Source organism: Serinus canaria, chromosome 3 (genome assembly GCF_022539315.1).
Source record: "Serinus canaria isolate serCan28SL12 chromosome 3, serCan2020, whole genome shotgun sequence".
NCBI lineage: Eukaryota > Metazoa > Chordata > Aves > Passeriformes > Fringillidae > Serinus > Serinus canaria.
The window spans coordinates 105,511,544-105,537,662 of record NC_066316.1 but is presented as its reverse complement, the minus strand read 5'-3'; the positions used below and the strand labels follow the sequence as shown (position 1 = coordinate 105,537,662).

General features: G+C 41.8%; 1 protein-coding gene across 1 annotated transcript in view; it reads right to left on the bottom strand.

Annotated features, from left to right (window-relative positions):
* The window catches only part of KLHL29 (kelch like family member 29), a 387,740-nt gene extending 362,418 nt beyond the window's left edge, over positions 1–25,322 (bottom strand). The window contains exon 1 of the mRNA XM_018921262.3: positions 25,200–25,322. The gene's annotated coding sequence lies outside the window, so the exon portion shown is untranslated. The remainder of the gene's footprint in view (positions 1–25,199) is intronic.
* Between the last annotated feature and the right edge of the window lie 797 nt (positions 25,323–26,119).

Sequence of the window (26,119 nt, the reverse complement as noted above, 5' to 3'; positions counted from 1 at the left end):
TTCACTATCCTTTTATGTCAACAGAAAGCAGCTTTAGAAAAAAGATGACCTAAAACATCTTTCTCATTTTATCCCTCTGCACTTGCATGATGCCCCAGCAGCGGCTCCACTGGCCCCATCCCTCAAAATGTGTCATCAGGACTGCAACCCCCTTCCTCACTTGTGCCACAAATAAAATAAAGCAGGAATTACATGTTCCCTCTGCCATCAGACTAAGCCTGCGGCAAAGAAGTTCTAAGATACCTTAATCCTTTTGGCTGCCTTCCGTCACGCTGTGCCTCCTCCATGCTCACAGCTCTCCCCAATCACTCTATAATAGTGCCAGCTGGCCTCTCTTAGCCAGCCTTTTTTTTTTAATAAAAAAACTCACAAATTTTTTAAAAAGGGCCGAAAACAAACCCTTGAATATAGTATTTCATTCATGGGTTGGTTCTTACCAAGTTGTGACTTGTATAATTAATTATAATTCACCGCAGCATAGCACAGGAACAATTATTTAAACATTTAAAAACAAAGTGGGTTGCTGGCTCTTTACAATGCTGACATATTTAACACCTAAAACAAATCCTTTTACTGCTGTCTTTAAAACAAAAGGACACATTTTTCTGCAAGTAAGATCTCGTTTTGCAGCACTTTCCATCCTCCTACAGGAAGGCAGCTATTTTCAGTATTTCCCAATTATAAAAGTGGTTTTACTGGGTGAAAAAAAAATACTTAAGAGTTGTGCACTCAGTTGATGACAATCCCCTTATGCTTTTGAATGAGGATTTTCAAATAAAGGAAGGGGGGGGAGGAAGGGGAGTTATAGAAAATTGATAAATATTTCCCTTTTACCCACCATGCAACATTAGGAAGGGGCATACTTATTTTTAGCTTATTTTCTTCTACTACCAGTTGTTCTTTGAATACATTTCCTAGTGGTTAAACTACCATTACTCCAGCTTCTATGCTCATACTGGCAACTATTTATTTAGGCATTCTGTCACCATGGGAAGAGCAGATCTCTATTCTTCCTTGCATTACAGAGCCTTCTGTAGCAAGCATGTTTATTTTATATCCCATAGGGCCAATCATGTAGAAATAAAAAGTTGTGGGAGGGGGTAGAGGGTAGGAAGGGAAGAACACATCATGTACTCCTGCTGATAAACTCAAAGCACTCAGCAAGATTTAAATGACTGCGAGAAAGTCTCAACTTGATACTCCTGGAGCAGAAGTTGAAAGCATGATTTTAGAAGACTAGAAGCACTATGCTTAATTCCATAGAGTTTAGTAACTTCCTCAGAATGAGTTTGGTCTCAGTTTTGGTTTTAATTTACACAGAATAAAGTCAGCTTAAAAAAATCCCAGAGACTAGATCAGACAGGAGCTGATGTGCCCCTAGTGAATGGGTTTTAAGAATCCCAACTCCAATGGCTTTTATTAGAATAATCCTAATATAATATTTTTGCAATTATGTCCTTCTTCTACATTTAAGTTTTTAATGACAGGTACAAAAATCAAAGCCCAGCTGAGTCCAAGTGGTGCCAAAAGGCTGATGCTACCCTAGTGCACACCCTAGGAGAGCCTCACTTCTACTTCTCCACTTATCCACTGGACCAAGACAGGCACTTTCAGTGTTTTCACAGCACAACAAGAGAACTTATTTAACTGTTCCTACATCCACTTATCTCAAGGATACGAGCTCAGGAATTCTTATGAACTGAGAGGGAGGCGATTCTGCCTCTCTATTTCACCTTCTTGAAGCCAAGTCTGCAATGCTGCATCCAGCTCTGGGGCTCTCAGCACAGAAAATACATGATTTGACCTGCTAGAGCAGGTCCAGAGAAGGCCACAAAAATTACTGGAGGGATGGAACACCTCTTCTGTTAGGAAAAGCAGAGTTGGGTTGCTCAGCCTGAAGAAGATAAGGCCTCAGGAAGACCTTATTACGGCCATTCAGTATGTGGCCTGTAAGAAAGATAGGTATGAACTTTTCAGCAGGGCCTGTTGCAATAGGACAAGAAGCAATAATTTTTAAATAAAAGAGTTTATTTAGATGCAATATAAATAAGTTTTTTATAATTATGGTGGTGAAACACTGGCACATCTTTCTCTGTGGAGAGGTGGCAGGTGCCCCCATACTTGGAAATGATCAAGGTCAGATTGCATGGGGCTCCATGTAGTTGGAGACATACTTGACCATGGCAGGTGGATTGAACTAGACTTTAAAGATCCCTTCCAGCCCAAACTATTCTGTGATTCCTTGAACTGCATTCAGTATGAAGGTATCTAATTTGAATATTTGTATTTCAGTCATTGGCCATACACCTGACAGCTCAGCATTCAAACATTCAGCTCTGCGCAACCCAAGATGCTCTGGTTAACCACTGGCCATCAATCACAGCAAAATAACAATACTCATATGGAAATAATGCAAGAAACCTCCTCTAAGGCAGGATTATTAACCTTAACAGAGCTCTTGGCTTTGCTGATAACCCTTGCTAAATGAACCATGTTTCCAGCATGCCTGAAAAAAAATTCTCAGCCAGAGACCAGAAGGTCCAAGCAAGTTGCAGCCTGGAGTTGATCCAGATGATTCCCCCATGACAACAAAGGGGAAAATCTATCTCTGTAGACTTCAGTGATCACAGAACGACTTAGGATATGACATCATCCTGAGTTCAGTTAGACACAGATGACTCTTCCAGAGAGTTATGACATCCCATTGCTCTTCATGCTCTAACTACCCCAAGTTACTAATCAACCTGCTTTACCACAGGTTCTGAAATTAACTTGCACCTCTTTAAAGCCACTGGAAGTACTTCAGCATTTTAGAAAGAGGTTGTAATACCCTGAAAATAAGGGGTTTAGCATCAAAGATAGCTATTTGTAATCTTCCAAACTTGTCAGCAGTATGCAGCCAATGCTGCACTGGAGACCAAGTATAACCAACTCCTTCAACCTGGTTTTGCTCATCATATTTCTCTACATAAAGAAACTTTTTCTTCAAAAAAAAAAATCACTAAGTATATATTCCAGTCATATTTCTAATAGAAGTAAGAGTTTGGTGACAAAACTTAGAATATTAGAAGCACACTTCAGGTGACATTTAATTAAGAGTTATACAAGAAAGCACCAATACTATGCCAAGTTGACCAGGACAATATAAAGGAATACATCCCTGGCCACAGATGGTAAAGACACTTATGCCCAGCAGGAGACACTGATCAATAAGTGCTTCAAAAAGAGCAGCAAACTCTTTACCTGCTACCTAGGACAAAGAAACAACATTCAGGTATGAGTAAAAATGGCTTCTTCCTTGACATTCTGAATGTTAAAAATATTAAGAAGCTTCTGCTATGTCACCTCATCAGTGTCTTTGCCACTGCAGTCTTTGCTAAAAACCTGCGAGGATCTTGGCTCGGGACCACTGTACTGATCTCCACATCTGAGTCCTGCTTGGTGAAGCAAGAAGAGATAAGAGTGGCTTGATTCGTGTTTTACTGTTACCCAAAAAAACTGCTGAGATACCTAGTAAGACATATGGAACAGCAAAGTGCTAACATCTGATTAAAACACAGCTCATGAATTACGCAGTTTCTCTCCTGCACCTTACTCATAAAAAATTAAACAATCGGGAGAGAAACCTCCTTGATACAGAGGGGGAAGAGCTCCATCCCACCTAATCATTCTCCAAGCATTAATTCACTTGCCAAAACAGCTCCTCTGCCACCTTCAAACACATGTAGAAGCCTGCTCTGTTGCAGGGATTTGGCTTGTGACTGTGACACAAAGCAGTGCCTCGTTCCTCACGTCGGTAGCATGGAAATCCTTCAGACACATCCATTACCTCTCCCAACAGCAACATGAGAATTTCTTCTTCAGTCAGTCTTCACTAATGGTATTCACAGCCTCAGAGTCAGCAAAGGATTTGGCAAGACTCGCCCCAATTTCGCTTTGTACCTTCTGGAAAAGCTGTGCTTAACAGGAGAAGCAGCTGCAGCTCCAAAGGGTGGAACACGAGAGCAGCTGAGCTGCACTTCTCACCCTCCAGCATGACAGGGGAGAGGTGAAAGCCGGACCCTGGCCCAGGCCTGACAGCAAAGGAGGGTCAGCAACACCTCTGACATCTTCCAAAAAATCAAATCTGAATGACAGAGCAGCTGGACTGTGACAGACAATGCAAGTTTGCTGCCATCCTGGTGGGCTGCAGGTAGCTGGTTCTCCCATTTTGAAGGGAAGTTTAAATAATACCTATAAATTCAGATCAAACCAAAGAGTGCTTAGCAGTTTACTTGTCCCAGTAACTTGTTTCCTTTTCTTTCTCTGTTCTCAAATGTGCCAATAAGTATCACAATAGAACCTAATTAACATTCACTAATGAGTGGGACACCAATTGCTAATCCAAAAGAATTTGGTTACGTACAAGTAAGCAAACAAGTTAATGTACCATAAACTCTGTTGCGTTCATTTATTTTGACAAATGTAGTTTGCTTTTAATGATGATACTTCCTAGCAGACTACTCTGCCTGTCTCTTTTGCTGAAGTTTGCTGAACTCGCAATTGCTATTATGCTTCTCCTCAAAGCTACCATTAAAAAAACCCCCAAAAAAACCCAAAACAAAACAAACACAACAACAACAAAAAAAAACCCATCCCAAAACAAACTGATACAGCAAACATTGGCTGCCCCTTCTCATGAGCAATGAAGTAGCAAAGAACTTCAAGAAAACTGCTTGACTGATGCTCCACATTTTGTGTTTCTGAACTTCCACTGTGGGGAAGGATATACTACTGATACTTCATTGTGCTGGAGAAGTTTTCATTTCAGGAATCTTTCCAGTGGGACTAACAGCTCATTGCAGAACAGATTTGGTATCTACCTGTGCTGCTGATTTTCTTTTCAGGCTAAAAATGTCCAGCTGGGTTCAAAAGGAAATCCCTTTCTGTAACAGAACACATTTCAACATTTTCCTCTGACTTAAGTAAAGATTTGACCATTTTAAGTTTTTAAATATAAAAATTAATAAAAATTCCATCAGTGGGAATTTCCCTACTGCTGCCCTGCTTAGAATATTGCTTAACTACTGAACTACAGAAGGGCCCTAAGCCAGTAACACACAGCATTTCTGGAAACATTCAGCACTTTCTTTCCTAAGTGTCTAAGAGGTTTTTTTGGACTGCCCAATATGTTTCTAAGGGATACCTGCTTAAGAGTGTTGAACTACTGATTTTAGTTTGTTGATTTTTTTGGGTTTTTTTTACATCAAAAGCAAGGAGTTCAGTCCAAAACCACAAGCTTTTATAGGACAGTGTAAACCCTGACCTTTCTCGTGTTGAAAGCACACACCTTTGTCTCTTAGTTAAGATGTAGGTGAAAGCTTGCACAGACAAATAATTAACATTAGATGTAGGCGCACTACTTCAAGATTATAAGCCAGGCAACTGGTAACTATAGGTGACCAGCCCAGCTCCAGGGTTTGGCTTCTATTCTACAAAAAAATTGTGGTCTGGACTCTGGAGCTACCAAGCACGCCCAAAGTTTGGCACATACAGCCTTGCTGGTTTGGTGAGGTGTCACTGCCAGATGAAAGAAGCAGGTCATTTCAAGAAATGCTGCCCTATGACAGCCTCTCAGTCTAGTTCTCAAGTGGCAGTCAAACACCAAGAGCCAAAGAGGGAAATGGGACCTCATGACCTCTCTATCCTCAGGTCAGAGCAAGTCCTGCCAGATCACAGCAGCGCTGGCTTGGTTACATTGACTAAAAGAACATGGCCCATCCAGAATTTTAGGAAGAACATGTTCCCCCAAAAGGGTGAAATACTTTAAAAAGTTTTCTCCCACAACCACAATTCAAAGCTTTAAGACTTGTCCTAACACTCGTATAAGTATGTTCATGATTGATAGGGAAAAACCTCATCAAGTCAAGAACTAGGAGATAAAGGCATTTAAATAAAGTAACTAAAGAAAGGGAGGTAATTGGCACCATATTCTCAAGCTAGAAGCGGGGTCAACTTTATGAAAACACAGCTAGAAGACAGCTGGACAGTAATTGCCTTCTCAGAGGGTTTTAAAATATGGAAATAAAACAATTCAAGTAACACAAAGACTTGACAGGTCTTAGCATAAGATAAGTTATGAACAATGTCTTCAATTGCTACTTCTTCCTTTCTTGAAACTTTTCAGGATTGCATAAGCAATACTACAACCTGTCTTTAGGTGGAACTCACCAATTCTATGCAGAAAGGAAGCAATTTTGCTATCTGTGATTGTTCTCCTATTCTCCACTAGCCGAGTTCTTCCTTCTTCCAACAGGAGTGGTGTTTCCACTTGGGCCAGCCACTGGCTGCATCCTATCAGCAGCTAGCAGCCACAGGTGCTGGGAAAGGACTGGGGCATCACTAAGGCAGCACTGCAGTAGGTACCTGGCAGCTGTCACAGCAGATTATCCTCTTAATTCTCCTTTAAGTGCAAACAGGAAAAGCTCTATCATCTCCTTCCTGCACAGCCGACTTTCCTCTAGAGGATGTATTTCCCTTCTGGACAGTGCTTCAGATTTCCAACACTCTATTTGCTCTGATGCTCCACTTTCAGCCCTTGTCTCTGCAGCAGTGTTACCTTCTGCTGCTCTGAGGTCTGAGCCCCAGCTCAGTGCCCTAAGGATACCCTCATGCTGAAGCTTCAGTGCTGTCCCAGCTTTTCTGTGCTACTGAGAAAGAGATGCCTGACAGCTGGTGCTGCTGTCTGGGCATCAGACACCCAGAATGGTGCAAAGAGCTTTTCCTACCTTAATGACTCAGTTTTTACAAGGAAAAACCCCACCGTTGGGAAATACAGAATAATCCCCACAGCCATCCAGCAGCTATAGAATACAGACTACTCATCAAGACAGGTTTTGACAGACCATGGCCCTGCACACAGTTCCATCAGCTCCATTCACTGCTGTGCCAATGCACAGGCTCCTGCACAGCACTGGTGCCAGAGGTGGGACTTTGCACTGTACTGCAGATTAGTCACCCACGTTCTTCCAGGTTACCAGAACACTGCTTTCTCTTTGCAAGAGGTGCCTCAGTTTAAGGAACTGAGCAGTTTGGAATAGTTGCCTCAATTCAACTATTCACACTAGCAAAAATTAGATATCTAAGACAGCCAAACCCTTTAGGACCCTATGGCTCTAACCTCTGCTAACATCCAAGCCAAAGACCATGAGCTCCCTTTCAGCACGACGACAGTTCCAAGGCAACCTTCATCACAGCCTCCTTTGCCAAGCTCAGAAAAACTTGCCTAAGTCACAGCTTCGGAATAATTTTTTTGCCTGCTAGGGCTCAATTCCATAGGTTTTTTTGCTACTTCTTTGCAGACTGTGTTCATCAGCTCCCTGGCAAGGTCTCTGGGACTGTCAGCCATCACAGAGGCACACTGGGGCAGAAAGAGGGCATTGCTACAGGAGCCTACGACATTCTACAGCCCAGTGTACAACTGAAATAAAGAACAAGTATTCCACAAAATAAAGTGGCAAAATTCAAGTGCTGAAAGCACAGGCATTGCGGCAGCACATGACAAAAAAGATTTCTTGATCTTTTCGAGGGGAAGGACCATTTTGCTTTTGGAGAATTAAAAAAAAAAAATTATAAAATACCATTGTCTTGTCTCTGTCTATTCTATGAGGACTAGGATGGAAAGGCACACTAGAAGTAAATTTCATTTTTACACGGCCATCCAAGTCCTTGGCAGTGGGGCAGATGTGATTGTATTATCACCACAACAACCTGCTCAAATCGCAGGCAAAACTTCACCTCCCCACCGCAGCCAAGAGCCACCAACCCAGCCCTGAGGGCAGGTCACCTTCGAGACTGCCCAGGCACAAACAAACAGTGCTGCCCTCCAGGACAACAGATTACTGGAGCCTAGAGAGAAATGTGCAATTTCTGCCACCAGAACTGGGAGTACATTTGATCTGAGCGCCTGAGGCAAATCCCTTCTCTTCTCTGCATCTCAGCTTCCCGGTTCCTAGAGCTTTGCAAAGCCTGACATGAGACAATGGAGAAATGCAGAAATGCAGAAAGTCACAGAGCAGAAATGCAGAAAGTCACAGAGCAGAAATGCAGAAAGTCACAGAGCAGACAGCATGACAAAGGCCAAACAGATGCAATCACCTCAGATTTTTTGAAGACGGTTATTTATTCATTCTCACAGTGTTTCAGGAGTGCTGGAAGTCTGATGCTGAGAAGCCTTGACTGTGATAAAGGTCCAATGGTTGCCAACTGAGTATTTGCTTTAATCACATTTGATGTTGTTCTTAAAGCTGCCTGCCAGCTCCTGGAGTAATTTGATTATATACAAGTATTACTTCAAAGCAAACAAGCAATGGATACATTTTTATTTGTTTGTTTCACTGTTTATAAGTGGTATTTTCTTAGAATTTGCAGCGTGAAGAAAATGCACAGTACTTACGTTTGGATCTAATTTTCATGAAAATTGAATAAAAACAGAAAAATACCAGCCACCAGAATAATTTCTACCCCTCAGTAATTAAGTTCCCATGAAGGGAGGGGGAAAAACAGAAAAAGAGAGGAAAAAAACCTTGCTATTCAGCCAACTTTGTTTAAGATATATTTCATAAATCAGCCGTGTTCAGCTTAAATCAGCACAAATGAACAGAGAAGCAGAAGCCTTGAGGCAACTGTTCAGACACCTGAGAAATGACAGCCAGAAGTCAAAGCCAGAGAGGGAAGTTGGGTATCAAGTTTTTTTAAAGAAATTCAACTTGACTCATTATAAAGGCAACAGAGGAAAATAGGTGGGATGGGGATGAGGCATACAAGCAGAGATGAGCATTGCTCAGCTGGGGGAATCCATCACAGACGGATGTGTAGACCTGGAGGACTCCAACACAAGCCTGGCTGCACTAAAGATACCACTGCTCTGGCCTGAGCTGACAGAAACCTCAGGGACTGCACAGTTTATCAGACAGAGAGGGCATGCTGTACACTGAGTCACACTGCTCATCCTTCCCCTCCTCTCCATGATCTGCTCCTGAGAGTAAAACCAGAAAGAGACAAAATTTAGTGTCTAATCCTGAGCATAGCAAGGAAACAGCCAGACTTCAGCAAATCACCATCTCCTACTGATGCAAGCTTGTTAAGAAAGGAAACCTGTGGAACTGCAGGACCCTTGATATACACACAAAAAATGAGAATTTCTTGACACTGGCCCAGTTCCAAAGATAGAATAAGGTTCAATTCAGATTCCCCAAAATCTGTAAAACCATTCAGAAGAGCCACTGATCTTAGCAAAAGGGAAACCCTTAACCTTAAAAATATCAATGATAAACTGTACTAAAATAAACGACTATATCAACTAATTTCATCTCAAGGAAAGCAATCCAGACTTTCAGTCCTTCAGCTAAATTCCTACAGGCACCAGTCTGGAGAGGTCACAGAAAACTCTGCAACAACTGCTCAGTGAGGCACGGGAAATGATACCAAGAAACCTTCAGTGTGTTAGCTTGAGGAATAATGCAGTTTTGAAGCACCACTATCAAATCATCAGTATTGCTTCCTTACTCTGCGCTAGGCACCCAAATCCATGGGAAATACTGGAGACTCAGAGAACACTCAGAGGACCATAACAGCAGTATTTTGGATGTGGAGAGGCTTATTTGAAGGCAGACTGAAGACTGGATAGCAGACTTCAGGGATGAAATAAAAATGTAAAATCATGACTAGCAGAGAGAAATCCTAACTTCAGTTTCTCTCTTCTTGGTTGCATAACAAAGGGAAATTCAATAAAAGCTACAAGTTACAGAAGAGATAAAAATAAGATAGTCTCAAAAATGTCTAACCAGACTGCAGAGCTGGAAGCCAGAAATTGTCAAGGCCAAAAAAAGCAAGAATTGCCCCAAAGCAGACACATATGACTAAGAACATCAATAGATTAAAGAGTGCAGGATAAAACAAATCTTGATACAAGGTATTAAACTTCTGGGATAACCCCTGAAAGGTATTGTGAGACAAAGGTAATTACAACAGCCCAAATCAAAATATTATTTCTCCTTTTATAAATGGTTCCCTTTGGGAACTGCTGGAAGGAGGTATTTGATTAAATGGACCTAAAGTCTGGCAACTTCATGGTCAGTCTGTTTTTAAGCTTCATCTGGACACAACACATTAAGCCCTTTAAAAGCACTGAATATTTTTTTCCAAAAAAACATGAAATTAATTTTTTTTTAAAGGAGTATCACAGACTTAGATTCAGACAAAAAAACCCTATCATATTTCCCATCTTTCTAAGGTCACAACTGGACCAATAAAATCCATGTGATAAACAAGTTCACTCCTAGTGTACATCAATTAACCACCTTAGCTGCTCAAGAAGGTACAAAAACTGTAATATTAAAAATTATGTATTCAAAACATATCCAGTTCTCCAGAAGCAGAACTTACTTGCTGTTTCCTAAAATAACAGTTTATTTTAGCAGTCTTAAACCCTGCCAAATTCCTATAATACTTATAATAACAAACAATACATGCAATCACCACCATATAAAGTTAGTTACTTTCAGTGCAGAAGCTACAAATCAACGTATGTATAAAATTCTTGAGGTTTTTTTGTTGGGTTTGGTTTTTTCTTCCTTTCTTTTTGTTCATCTATTGGTTCTTACATTATTTTGAAGGTTTTCTGATTTTTTTTTCCTGATTTTTCTGACACCAAATATCCAGCCACACAACTAATTTTCCACTTGCAAAAGAAGATCAAAAAAAGTTCAGATTAGACACTAGGAAGAGGTTCTTCACTCAGAGGGTAGCTGAGCACTAAAACAGGCTTCCCCAGGGAAGCTGTAACAGCACCAAGCCTGACTAGAGTCCAAGCAGCTCACCTTCTGCACATCAGCAGGCTCTCCTGCTCCCTAAAGAGAGTGCTGGTCAGACAAAACGTTGGAAACAGCTAGTTCGGTAATTAAAAACACATGGATTTCCTCCCATTCTGTTCAAAGCTGAATGTCCTGAAAGTATTCAAGTTTTTTGCCCATACAATGCTGCCAACTCCTTAGTTATTTGCTGCCTCAAAGCGTAAGTACAATAACAAAAACGGTGAATTTGGGGTTTTGCTTGCTTTATTTTTGGAGTTCACAAAATGCAAAGACAATCTTTTGCTGCTCAGAAACAGATTTCAAGCAAGGCAGTCGCCTGGCTCCAAGGCAAGCATCTCCTCCCTCTCCAGAGGTGCCTTAAATCAGTGTCTGACATCTGAGAAAAGCAGCGAAGTAAGCAAAAGGTGAGAAGTAGTTATTTTTAATATGAAAGTCTTCTGCTGAGGCACATTAAAATACTAATTCAAATGCAGAATAATCAGCATCTTTAAAGGATTTTAGTCTGGTATTGGCTAATTCTGTCAAAAAACACTATTGGCTATAACTCAGAACTTTGCCACAGACCTACATGCCTCAATGAAAATATTGAGGTTACATATGTCTTTGAACATACTTTGGAAGCAAAGGAATTGTTTCTGATACAATAACAATAGTGCTAACAAGTCAGCACCAAGATACAATAGCCAACAGGTCAAATCCTTAAGTCACTCTGTAGGAAACCTAGATATGAGCTTGTTTTAGCTCAGAGTTACACTGAGACCTCACATGGTCCTTCCTAATGAAATGAGAAGAAGCAGTAACATCTACTCCCAACATAACAGCAGGGAAACCAGATTGCAAGGTTCTTCTGCTACTATGAGTTGCTATCATGTTGTGGAAGCTCTGCACTGTTGCAATAATTGCAGATTTAACAGGCTTTTTCATCTTTCCCACCTTCAAATTCTCTCTCTTTCAGAATAGCTTAGTGCTGCCATCTACTTTTTTTTTTTTTTACCCTAACAGATTTGGGGTTTTTTTATGCTAGCAAAGTTCTTAGCAGACTAACTCACCCACTATGACAACACTCCCTCACCTAAGTCTTTACAGTTGGGTCCCCACATTTATACGTGGTCCAGCTCATCACCGCAGGCAAAATTAAAACCCAAGGAAACAAAATACAGATTCACATCCAAAGTCCTTTTAACACTAATTTACACTCAAGCCCTCAAATAGCAATAAAACACCACAACTCTCTCAATCTTAACCACAAGATATCTTTTACAACGCTTGGAGATATTAAGCTACTAAATTCAGTGATGACAAGGTGGCAAAGACATAGGTCTTTATCAAATCATCTGGACAGTTCCAGAAAGCAAATTTATCTAGCTAAAAATGTTATTCAAAGTTTTAGTCCTAGAGAATTAATAAAATTCTTTTATAGGTCATTTATTTGCACAGACACTAACACTGCTGGAAAAAAATATTTCCTGGCTGAAGGATATATCATCTGAAAAAAGAGGCTGAAAAACATTGAGGTAGTTTAGCAGGAAACTGCCTGCTGCTGATGAGGCAGAGCTAGTCTTGATTAATCCTTCACCTCACTTTTTCATTGCAATCATTTTAAAGTCTGAGCAATTGTTTCCACACAGCCCTGCAGCCACCATTCGTTGAGGGTCTTCACCCTATTTTGCATAGGAGAGTGTTCACACCAGAGCACCATGAAACCCTCGGGATCAGGGGAAGCCGGAGCACCTTCTGCCTCCCCACTAGCAGCACACACAACAGAGACTGCATCCATCCCTACAAAGAACTACGCTCTTGCCTTGCATCTTGGCCTCCCTTTATCTCAAAAAAGATCACTATCCTCTGCGGATAAGGGCCAGATTCTCAAAGATCACAGTCTCCAAATCTCCAATTAAATCATTCAGAGCACATCCACACAGGCAAAGAATGTCCCGCAAAAGAGAAAAGCTTTTACCACTGCTCTGCCTGCATGTCCCAGCACAGGCTGTTCAGAGCCCTGCCTGGGTTTGCAGCTTGGTCTCAGATGACCCCAGGCCTCTGCTGAGACTGCAAACAAGTCACAGGGGCTCTGCTGGAGAGAATCTATTTATCCATAGGGAATCGAAGGGAATTAATCACATTTTATGTGCTGTATCAGGCCGACGAAGGTCGCACATCTGAACTAGGGCAGCCCAACCTTCAGCACAGATGTCAGCTTCATGAGGAAACACCCTGAAAACTGGCCAGAAAAGGTATTTTCAGGAGCAGATTTCTTTCTTCCCTTCCTGCAGAGCTTTATTTCATAATGGAAAACAGATGAGTAAAAAAGCAAAAACCAAAATCAAAACAGTTTTTAGAATAAAAATTCATTTCCTAGCTGTCATCCTTGTATTTTGCATATCATGCCTTAGCATTAACTGCTGCCAAACACAAGATGTCAGGTCCATCTGGCAGATGTACACTTCCCCAGCTGCCAAGTGCTTCCTTTAGATCCAGGGGCTTCGCTATGAACTATATTCACAAATTCCTGCCTCCTAAATGAGTAGGGCTTCTGAACAGCAGCCTCTGCTTCCGAGTGCCCTGGAGAGGGGGAGCAAGGCTACACTGCAATCATCCAGAGCATCTGCTGTACTTGTGTGGAAGGGAGGGCAGTGTCCTGGTAACCAATGGCTACACCAGCTGTGGGAGAGCTTTAAGGAATTCCTTTCTCCTCAGATTATCCCTAAGTAAAATTAGAAGGTATTTAGAAAGCAGAGGGGAAACCCAACCCTTCAAGCCTACATCATTACTTATTTACATATAAATACAGCCAGGAAATAAGCATATGTATTTATATATAAACAAAAAAGCTATCTGTACAATGTTTCATACATTGCTTTCCCGTCCAATATTTACTACTTTATTCATGACTTCAGGAAAAAAACTTTTTCCCCAAGAAACTGGTGATAAAATGCCCTCTGGTGGGCGTGACTGTGGACCTCTATATCAACAACCACCTCCGAACTAGTTCAGAGCCCTCAATATATTCCTGGGATTACTATTTTTAATGGAGTGAGACAAAGCACATACTTGCCTTCCAGAAGAAACAGATACAGCCCTGACTAACAAGCCTGTTTTACTGCTCGCTATCTCTGGATTAGAATAATCTCAAATTTTTTTTAAATCCTGTTAAAATAGTTTTAGAAATCATAACATTATGTAACATTCATTTTTCTTCTCTAGGATATATTTTCATCTTAAAAAATAAGTAATTAAGAGAAACAGAAAAGTTCTGCTTTGCCTCAGCATAACAGAATCTTTGTTGACTGAACTGGAGAAAGAAGGGGTGGAAAAGAATAGCATTTTCAGAGCTTATGAATCATTTTTGTGCTGCTAAAGCACCAGGCACAACTAGGGAGGCAGCTCTAACTGTACAGGCAAAAAAAAATAACAGCCCTTGTTCCAGAAGAGTTTATTGCCTCAACAGAAAAATCAAAGATTGAAAAAAAACCCCTCAAATATAAAGTGAAGTTAACATGATATGTTTTATCCTTTAGATGCTCAATAATTGTGGGCGTTGCCTTCAATAATCTGAAACAAGATAAATCTAAAAAAAGAGAGCTGAAGGTTTAAGATGCAGTGACAGAAAAGATAATGCAGCAACTTGGGAGCAGAGTGCATGTACAGCTACTCTGAGAATATATATAATATATATATATATAGATATATATATAAAGCAGACTGCTTTGGCAAACCAGCCACACTGGAAGAGGAGAGCTACCAGGCAGATGGGACTCCACAAGCCTAACCCTAAAGCAGCCAAAAAAAGCTGCAGATACACAAGAGATCTCAAGATGACCCCCACATAGTTTCTAGGGATTTTTTTTGTTTGTTTGTTTGTTTGTGTGTGTGTGTATGCAACAGCAAAGCTTCACCGTGGCAGCTAAATAAAAAGGCACACTAGAACACTGAGGTCACATGAAGGAAAATGGAGGAACTCCACTGCTTTCCAGAGTTCTCTGGAAGGTCTCTGTGCTTCCATTTCAAACAGAATGTGGCATGTTCTTGGTTCCTCAGGATGGTTAGGTATTTGCTTCCAGCTGCCACAGTACAATTTGTAGTTAACTGTTGCTTTATGGCAAAAATACTTCCAACTTTCCTCCACACATAGAAAGTGAAGCATTTCTGTCTCGGAATAGATGTTTCTGGGCAACTTTGCTTACAAAGTTATTCTGGGGTATAAAGAAATTATATGATTTAAAATTCATGCCCTCCTTTTGCCCTCAGAAAGAGAAATAAAAAACTGTCAAAACCCACTCATTTATTTGACACGTGCCTTTATCCAAGTCCTGCATCTCTGCTCTGTATAGAGCTCCTTCCCTCTCTAGTGGCAGACACATACACCAATGCTTAGAACCTGCCTGGCGAAGATCAGAAACTTTTTGTGTAAAATTATTTTTGGCCAACAGCTCACACAGAGATTCAGAGTTACACTTACCTTTTTTTTCTGAAGACAGAGGCCATGAGTTTCACAGAGCAATGCTGTCACTTGGTGGTCCCCTGCATGAGCTGTCTGATAATCATTCTTGTAAGCATCTCAAAACATTAGGTTGACTGCAGTTACAGTGAAATATATTTATTTTATTAGACAGAGCGAGCCAAGATTAAATGGTCTATTTGTGCATGTAATAGTTATACACATGATGCCCAGGCATTAATCCTAAATTTTTGCCTAAAATGAAAAGAAATATTATCTAGGTAAAATGAGCACTGACATTTCTTGGATCTTATCCTGGTGGTTAATCTTGAGGTTTTATAATCTTTCAATTTTCTAATCAAGATGGCTCAAGGCTGAACAGTTCTGACTGTTGTTAAATTTGCAATCTTTTACATAAAAATAAGGGTTTCACACTTTGTTTCTAGAGTAAAACTATCCACTTCAGCCAACCCTGAAGTGGCTATAGTCAAATTCAAGAGATGACTGGTCTACTGAAAGCCATGAACTGATAGATTCTAATTTCACAAGATAGTATTTAGGCAGGAAAAGACTTGTACTAAGTCATCTGTGATGCCATTTTAGTAAATATCTTGAGGAAATCTGAGCCTATTCAAGCTTTCCTAAAGTGAATAACTGCCTGATAATCAGTGAAGCCTTAAAAAGGGAAGGCAATGGTTAATGAGGACTTCCAGCAGGAGTCTAACCAGCCCCTGGCTTCCCCAGATGAGTGCCTGATGATGCCCTGGTTAACCATCACCTCCAGCAGGAGATGCCTGGGCTCAAGCTGCACCTGCACTTCCACCACAAATTAGTGTTTAAGCCTCTCAACCTGACCCCACTGGGCGTCATTCTTGATCTCCAGCCCACGCTCCCTCAGCTCTGCCATCGGAGCACTGAAGCTGTATGCAGTTCTTTGAATAAAGATGCCAGCATGGCACAAAGGTTGGGTTTCTTGTTTTACTTGTATTATTCTTGAAATACAATACTTCAGTAACTTAGCTGCTGCAACAACAATATTTGTCTAAGAATAGTTTTTAGAAGGCTTGAAGGATGCTGCTGTGAACTGTTCAAGTGTGATATTGAAACAGTGAATTTAAGGAAAACTTGCTTCAATTTCTTTTTTAGCAAGAACATACCCTATACAACACACAAATGGGCTTTCAAAATTTCTCTCTGAAACAGAGGAAAAACAAATAAACCAAAATAAAGAGTATTAGGGCAATCATAATTCTCCTCTTCATCTCTGGCTGCAGTTCTGTATCCAAGTACTACTTTTAAAGTCAATCTCACATTTCAGGGACTTCAGGTAAGCCTTATTATTTCCTTAATTCCTGTACCATTTCTAGGCTCTTTTTTTACCTCCTCCAAGCAACTCAAATATTGGCCACAACTGCTCATTGCCTTTTAGTTCCCAGAGAGATGAGGCTGTGATGTTGCAAAACTCAAACTGCCCAGAAGTTTAATCATAAAACTATACACTTTTATTCCAAAAAGGAAAAACCATACTAGGAAGGAGGCTTTATTTCAAAGACTCAATAAACTTAAAGAATGGGTAGAATGTTTATCTAATGCTTTCAGGGTACTAAATGTAACTTCATTTGACTGCAAGGATCTAGGCTTAGGACAAATTTGGCCCATTTTATATAATACAGAACTGAGGGGGAAGAAGGGAAGGTACTGAAGCAGCTGGACCATATGCACCAAAAACTAACAAATATTTCCTTCCCTCTTTCTTGCATTTGCTGTCATCTACTGAGATTTGCAGACTTTTTTGTCGACCTCAAGACCTTCACAGTTGAATTTCACAAGTGATTTGTTCCTCAGGGTAGAGAAGCACGGTGCAACATCAGATACATATTGGAATATGTCAGCTCCACAGGTGTTAACTAGATCGGGATTTGGTCCACAGTTCAGCAGCTCTTGTGACAATTCACACATCAAGATCAACTGAGAGGTTCCCCAGGAGGTCCCACGCAGCCACAGCCCACGCTCTTATGTGCTACAGGCAGCTTTTAATCACATCTCATTACATTTGTTTGCAGTCTTAAGGCTCAGACCTCAGAAAGCAAGCGGGAGGTTTTTACTTTCAGTCTCATACAAAGACCACAAGGAATAAAATGTTGGCACAGGCAGCCAAAGCCTCACAAATTCTGAATTTGAGAATGGGCATTCAATTCAGCCTGCAGAAAATCTAGACCAGCATCAATGTAGAAGAGATAAGAGTTAACTCACCAAAGATCAAACCCAACTTTCATTTACGCCTATGCAACATTGATTTCTGTTAACTACATGTGTGTAACCGGGGGCAACATTTGATCTGAAGCCTTGTACCTTGATGCCCAGCTATTGTAAAACAGAAGCAAAAAGGTAACTACAAACATTTGACTGATGTTGCCTGCAAGCAGGGCATTGCAGACAGCTCTACCAGCAATTCATATTGACAAAATTAAGATGGAGCATGGCAAACCTCACTAGCAGAAGTAATTGCACAAATATTTGGAGTGTTCTTAAAAAAATTAAAAAAAAAGAATATGACACTGGGGAAAAGCAACACAAAGCCACAGACCAAGAAATAAGCTACTACATGCAAATACATGCAAGCTTCTCCCAAGTTAATTCTCCTCTTAATGGAATATTGATTGGTATGCTCAATGTTTAGAAATGTGAAACATTGTGGGGGTGAGAAAGAAGGGAAGACAGAGCAGTGACTTTTGTTTAAATGATACATACTTTCCACATATGATCAGCTAAAAATAGCATAATAAAGAGGGCAGTGCAGTACATTTAACATTTTGCCTTGCATTTTATTAGCAAGTCTGTCAGAGATGACCTGGGAGTGTTAGCCACACACTTTTTGTGCCCTTCTACAGGAAGAAGGCACAACATTTTTCATAACCTCTTATCACACAATATCCTCAGTGTTTCTGGTATTTCTCTACTCTGAGTAGGATGGATTGCAAAGTGTCTGTGGCAGTAGAGAGGCTTTTCAGATGTAATCTATTGAGCTGTTTGCACAACTGGGGAGAAACCCACTGTCTGGGGGGAAAGCAGGGCAGTCCACTGCCATGAGGAACATCTGGCAGCTTTGCTGCACCTACTCCTACCCCAACTGAGAAGAGAGGATGAGAAAGAAACAAGATGCATCTTTGAAGTAGATACTTATATGAACCAGTTTTTAAATAAAACCCTTAAAATATAACCAAAATATAACCAGTAAATATAACCAAATATAACCAAAATATAACCAAAAATATAACCAGTATCTCATAACCAAGCAGCCACTTACTCCAGCCTTACAGAAATTTCTCCCTATTCCAGTGGCTACCAGCAAAATTTTAGGAAAAGTGTTTCTTCTATTATTTTCCTTCTTTAATTCATGGAGTCTTCAGAGATATCCCTTATAGCCTCAAACCAGCTCTTTAAAAAAGTCACCCAAGAAGAGGGCAAAAGTAAAAAAGCCTCAACCAGAAGAACCAACTTCCACTGCCATCAGTTCCTGGCCCTCATAATCCAAGTAAAAACTTCATGCCAGATAGCTCTACCGAGCCACCCCATAATAAGGATGCACTTAGAATATAGGCACTGCCAAGGAGCCATTTCATTGTGTACAGGTCAATAGAGCTGAAATAGTTTATATATTTCACATTCACATATATTTTTGTGCTCTACTGCTTGTATTAGAACATAAGAAACTTCATACAGAATTAGCAGCTTCTCTGCCACTGCTCTTTCAAACTTTAGGAAGAGTTAATGAATAAGCTTAAAAAGATATTGCTTAACTTCATTCTACAGCATTTCATATAGTTTCAAAAGTATTTTCCAGACATTTATATACCCAACAACATTTTGTAATATGAAGTGTTCCAGTTTGGCATTGTTCCACCCTTGGCAGGCTAGAGACAATAAAAAAATCAAGAGAAAGTAAAAAATGAAGTTTCTGAAGTATACAATATGTTAGGAATCATTTAATGAATTCAGGTGCTCAACAAGCTACAAATCAACCAAACTTTGCAATACATATAGATTTCAAAGCACAGGTAAACACAGCTGCATCCACTTTAAAGTTACTCCATGTTGTGTGATTATTGCAATGAACTTCCTGAACACTTTCACCTCTCCTTTTGATCTGGGGTTTACCTGTGGCTGAAAAAACTCACTGCATTTAAATTTTTCTCCCTCTAATTAAGGGAGAAAGCAGGTTTAAGCCTCAGACTGAAAAAATAAACCTTTCTCTGAGTAGCTGTAGAATGCTGCCATCTGCAAATCCACCAGCATCGCTTTTGCAGACCAAAACCAAAATCCTACAACAAGGTCTGACAAAACAGATCTTAGAGCAGAATTATCCGATTTAAATATTAATTACTCATCAGCGTGGACTTTAGGAAGTGTCTGAAGCAAAAGGCCTTAAATCACACTTTAAACCCAGGATTTGTGAAGTCTGCACTGTCATGAAGATCTTGGTTTTGGGATGGAGGTTTTTGGGTTTGTCTGGGGGGCTTTAAAATAAACAACAGGAGTTGAGATTGATAATGAGTTTCTCTCCAAGATTTAAAGATATGAAGAGACAGTCCAGCTCAACAAATTAGCCTCTTCTGAATTTGAGTCCTACTACCAAACATGGTTATTGCCACAGATACTGTGAAGAATCCTTCAAGTTGATAGGGAGTTATCTCTCAACTATGCTGACAGTCCAAGAAACACTCTTGCCACAGCATACTTAACAGCTTTTAGTTAACAGCAATGTTGCAGAGGAATTTTATCAGTGGCAGATTTTCTTGCAAACTGCTGCACTGTACGAGTTCCATTGCACACCTTGAGATAGAATCTGCTTCCCAATCAAACTGTGTACAACCTGTACTTATGGAGAGCTCTGAAATTGGAGACCAACCCAAGGAAAAACAAACCTGAACAGAAATCCCAGCACTTAACATCAGACATCACGTAGCATATTGTAATGGATGGGAGGGAATTAAACAAAAACACAAATCACAGAATACTACAAAAGGAACATTGAGTTCATTTTAAAATAAGTCTCTGTCTATATTTCAGCAGACTGTTTCACAGAATCAGTATTATTATTGCAAGCCAGTACTATACTTTACCTGAAATTTAAGGCCACCAAAAAACCTGTGTTTTTCTGATGTTAATACCAATTATGGCCAAAATCCAAGTTGTGAATATCTGAAAACCCAAACCTAAGCATCATAGATTAAAAAGAAAAAAAAAAGGAAACCAGCACATAAAAATTAGACAAAACGGTCCCATGTTCCACATATCCTAATCCACAACATAAAATTATTTATGGAAGAGTGTGACTAGGAATTCAGTTACTGTCATTTATCAGATGGTCAAGACAGCACAGAGGTAACTGGCTGCATAACAACAGCACTGGGAAGGCTTCTGGGCACCGCTGGCACCAGGTCTAGTTTCACTGTACCAGGTACACGATGCATATTCACACCCTGGGACACACTGGTGATTTGCAAAAACCTGACAGAAAGGCGTTCCCATAAGAGACTTCTAATCTATTTCCTTTTAATGTCTTTATAGCTGAGGAGGAGTTCTTTGTACTTCTGGTAACAAAGGAAACACAGAAGTGACAGAAGCATGTCAAAGCTGTTTATGTTTCATACAGCCTCACACTTGGATTTGCTGTTGGCAGTTTACTTCTTGGGAAGAGCATCTTAAGCCTCCATGTAGGAGCTCCACCTTCCTACAAGTAACTTTATGGAAGAGTTAACTGCACAGAGGGATGCTGAAATCATTCTCCACACTGGGTAAGCCAACATAAAACAAGAGAAATTATTTTTAAAATATGACAAAGGGTTAATACAGTAATTCATTTACCTGCAGGTATATTAAACATTACCTGATTTGTATGTTTATGGGCTTTAGGATATAGGTTTCACACCATCTTCCGCCGAGAGGTGAGTACATTAAGAAAGTGATTAGATACACAAATGACAGAACCTAATGATACTATGTCATATTTAAGATTACTGAATTGGCAAACTGTGCAAAATGGAAGATTTGGAAGGAAAAACAAAAAAGCAGAAGGACCAAGTAAGTCACCAACCCACACTGAGATTTTTAGGTAGCTAGAAGTCTCAACTGCACCACAAAGAATTAGTGATCTGAAGATGATGCAGACTTCAGTATTGCACTATAAAGTTGAGGCTCTGCAAACAGAGCAGCTTTGGGATCAGGCCCTCACCTGTGTGGGCTCCCTGGGTCCATAGCCTGCAGCAGCAAATCCAACTGATCCATGGACTTTACTGGACAAGTCATTACAAGAACTCAAGTTCAAGAACTCAGTGCTCAACCTAAAGAAGGGATGATGAAAACCTCAAGAAAAATACTGAAGAGAGACCAAAACTTCAAAGCGCAACAGAAAACTCTAAATGAGTTTTAAGACAAAAAATACATAGCACAATAAGGATATGATGCAAGTTACAAGGGTTAAAACAGGTGGGACAGTTGGGAATTCCTCTCTCCATTTACAAATCATGGGGTACTTTTCCCACCCTAATGCTGTGAGTTTCCACCACAGCACACAATGGCAAGAAGGGAAGGAAAAAATTAATTCTTTTGGCCTTTTTTTTTTTTTTTCCTGCGCTTCAGAAGAACTGGGTCCATCAGGTATCGGAACTAAATTAAAAGGTCAGGAAAACAAGTAGGCATGGACAAGACTGAATTGCAGATGAGCACGGAGAAGGAGAGACACAGCACTGGGATAAGCGCCAACAACTGCAAACACTCACGGTCCCGATCCTGGTGGCTGCCAGCGCAACCCAAAGCTGAGCGACTCCCAGGGACACCATGGATCGCTACCTGGCAGAGGAGGACTCGTGGGAGCAGAGCAACATCGCCGGAGAGACTCACAGCAAACCTGGGCATAATGAATTCTGCTCGCAAACAGGCACTAAAAGTGATAGCACCAGACACAGCGCTCAGTAAACCCAAAAATCACATCTAATTCCTAGATCCGTGCCTTCCTCTCCTTTCATTGAGAAGATTTCCAGTCAACATACACACTATATACTTTTTATTATTGTTTGAAGAAGAGCAGCGACACCGGCAGCATGCTAATCTAGAAACCAAGACAAAACAGAGCTGGTTACTTTCTTCCCTCAAGATTTCTGCTTCAAAAAAAAAAAAAAAAACAAATGAACAAGGGTTTGTTCCTGCACACCACCACTTTTTGTTTCATTTCAGCAAGACTTTGACAAAATCTAATTCACTGTGCCATGTATTTAATATATTGGGTATCTGAAGTATGACCATCACTCAATAGAAACGTAATTAAAAAGTGACAAAACTAGATCCCCCCCTCCCCAGCATGCAGATGAAAACCAGTAACCCTGCCTCTATTTGTAACCATGACAACTATAGAATATTTTATTTCCGTAATATAATTCACACCGAACATTTGCTCATAGGTTTTGTTGTTAAGGGAAAGGTTGACACACTGTGCACACATTTCATAAGCTACTGGAGACAACAAATGCAGGAAAGTAGGCAGTTTGAGACCAAGAGCCCAGCTCATATTTCAGAGTTCATTTAACACCCTTCATTGTATGCAAAATGAACATGAACAGAAATTCATCCAAATTAAGTGTTACAGGCCATTATTTGCAAGACAAGTACTTGGTATGACAGGATGTTTTTCCACTTTTAAATAAATCACAGTGATACCTTAATTTTTTCAAAGAGTTAGTTATTCAAACACCAAATGTAAATTTTCAATTAAAATACCTTAGGCATTATTAGGAAATATCAACATGGATGTTATAGGGAAAAAAATAGCTATGCAAAACAAGGCAATGAAAAGCACAGTTTACATATGCAGGTTAAGTCTCATTCTGCTTGGGTCACTAAATTATTTGCATAGCTCCAATATTTCATCCTAAACTGAAGACAACTTCTAGAAATACACACAATAAGAACAGGTTATAAGAATAAACAAAAAAAGACACAATCCTGAACATTACTCAGAGAAAATTAAACAACCTTCCAAGCATAACTAAAGTTTGACACAGATAAATGTCAGAGTAAAATATTGCTGTACTTGATTTTTCTCCACATGGGAAAAAAAAAATAAAGCTATTAGCAGTTTAAGCCAGAAAACAACAATAATAGACACTCTGTTGCTTTGGTTTGGAGGCAAACAATAATAAAAAAAGAATAAAGCTTATGGAACACTACCCTTTTCTCTCACACAGATCCTGTCTCTCAAGGAGGAATTAAAGTTTCAGCAGATTGCTTATTATAAGAAACAATAATACTGTTATCTGCAGTCACCTTAAAGCTACAGTAGTTTGGGTTTTTGAAAGTACCTCAAAAGAAGAACCTGATAAACGTGTTTAAATCGGTGCAAGAGATTCACACGTGCCTACACACACACATTGCTCAGTTGTCTTTAAGACTACCAGGAAAAAGAAAGTTTCTTAATTTATCGGAAATATGCTCTATATAATCTTCCATTTAAACAAGTAATAAGCCTGCAGCAAACATGCATGGCTTTTTCCTCCATTGTTGGAAAAGTGATTAAATCCCCCTTAATCTAGTTACCAGAACGCTGCATTTTTTTCTATGCAGTTTTCATATACAGTAACAAAAGATAAGCAGCCAACTACATGACCAGGGCTCCATCATTTTTGGTTGTGGTGGGGAGATAAATCTGTCTCCAGCGTTCAAGGGATATTTTCAGTTTAATAAATGAGACCAGAGGAGGAAAAATAAAATAATCTTGGAGACGATGAGCACACACTGTTTATGAAGTGCAGGACAAACACCACCATCCATCTCCAGAAGTCCCTTCCTCCAGACCTTCCTCCACCCTCCGGGGAGGCACAGAGATATGAACCCAAAATCCCGGGGATCACAGACCTGCATCCTCACACGACAAGGACAGCTCGCCACGTTCACTCAATGTCAAAACAGAAAGTAGCTTTCCCCTCCCAGCCTAAGCCAGACCTTCCGAAAACCGGCACCCAAGGGATGCACCTCTGTGCTCCGAACGGCACTAGGCAGCACTCGGGTTCGGAGATAAGTTACAGGAAAACAACCATCCGAGAAAAAAAAAAAAAAAAAAAAAAAACAAAAAAAAAAAAAAAAGAAAAAAAGAAAAAAAAATAGCATCAATGGAAAAGCACAGCAGCAGCCAAACAAACCTCACACCGGCGAGGACATGTCATCGGCATGGGAATCGTAGGAAATGTTTTAATATGTACATACACACAAATATATATATATACATTTAGGCAATATTGTGCTGAAAAGTTCCTCGTATACATCACGCATGGGGATGTGGAGAAGCAAGAAAGGGGAACGGGAATGCACGCCAGGCGCAGGGAGAGGACGGGGCTGGCCGAGGCGTTTGAGAAGCAGGCAGGGAGGGAAGCAGGCTGCCTGCGGGGTGCGCGCCGATCCGCGCCAAGCAGTTCCGCGGCGGCTCCGGGAGCGGGCCCGGGGATGGGATGGAGGATCCACCGGGACAGCCGCCCCGGGGACTGGGTGTCCCGAAGGGACGGGGGTCTGCGGGGACACCGCCGCCTCCGGGACTGGGGGTGGGCTGAGGGGGGGAGGAATTGCGCGGCCGCCGCCGCTCCCCGAGCGAGCGCCTGAAGTTGTGGGCGCGTGGCGGGGGTGGAGACCCCCACGCCAAGATGAAAAAACCCTGGGAAAAAACCCGAAACCATCACAGCAACATTCTGAGGGCCCGCTGGCCCCCGCACGGCACCCCCTAGGCAGCGGGAGGCACGCAGGAAGTTTTTAATGCGGGCAGCGAGCGCAGGCGCAGGGCAGCCCCAGCCCCGCGATGCCCGGCGCAGCGGGCGGGCGGCGGCGGGGGCTCGGCGGGCGCAGGGCACCGCCGCGCCGCTTACCTCCCTCCGCGGGGGCGCAGGCGGCCGCGTCCTCAGGCGGCGGGAGGATGCGCGGCGGCGGGAGGCGGCAGCGGCGGCTTGTGCATCGCAGCCTCCGCCGCTAACGCAGAGCCCCACGCGGCTGCGGGCGCCGGGAGCCGCGCTTGAGGCCGGGCAGGGAGGCGCGGGGAGGCGGCGGAGGCTGCTGCGGAGCCGCGACCATGCTCCCGTCTGGCCGCCTTCCCCTCACCTACTGCCCGCTTTAGCCAGGGAGGGAGGTGGCCTGGGCGCCGGGGCGAGGGGCGGGCCGGGCCAATCACCGCGGCGGCGGGAGGCGGTGGAGCCCGGCCCGGCCCGCCCCGTCCGCCGCACCGCCCCCGCGGGAGGGAGCGAGGCAGGGAGGGAGGACGGAGGCAGCCTCGGCCTCGCCGCCGGCCTCGCCGTCGCCCCGTGGGGCCGCCCCGCCGCGCTCCCCGGCCCGGGTGCAGCTGCGGGCGGCGCCGGATCCCCGAGCGCTGCCCTCGGCCCGCGGCGGGGACGTGAGGAGGACGGCGCGTTCCTAAAGGTCACCGCGCTCCCGCTGCCTGCGGGAAAGTAGCGGGTACTTGGAAAGAAATAGTGCCCCGCTTTATGAAATCACCGCTGCCCGAGGTCCTGGTCCCGGGCCTCTCCAAGTCCACAGGAGTGTGGACGTTGATACCGTTCTTACCCAACAACGCGATTTTTTATCTTTTTTTTTTTTTTTTTTTTTTAATATCCATCGCGTTTGGAGTCACCAGAGATTTTCCGCGTGGAAATCTGCATCTGTCTGTCTCTTCTGTATAATCTTGTATCTGCGTGTGCTGCTTTGTAGGGATCTCTCTGATGTGCACACAAGCTGCATATGCTGTAGTTTTATACATAGAACACTTTGTCTTTTATATTTCCTGTAAGCATAAAAA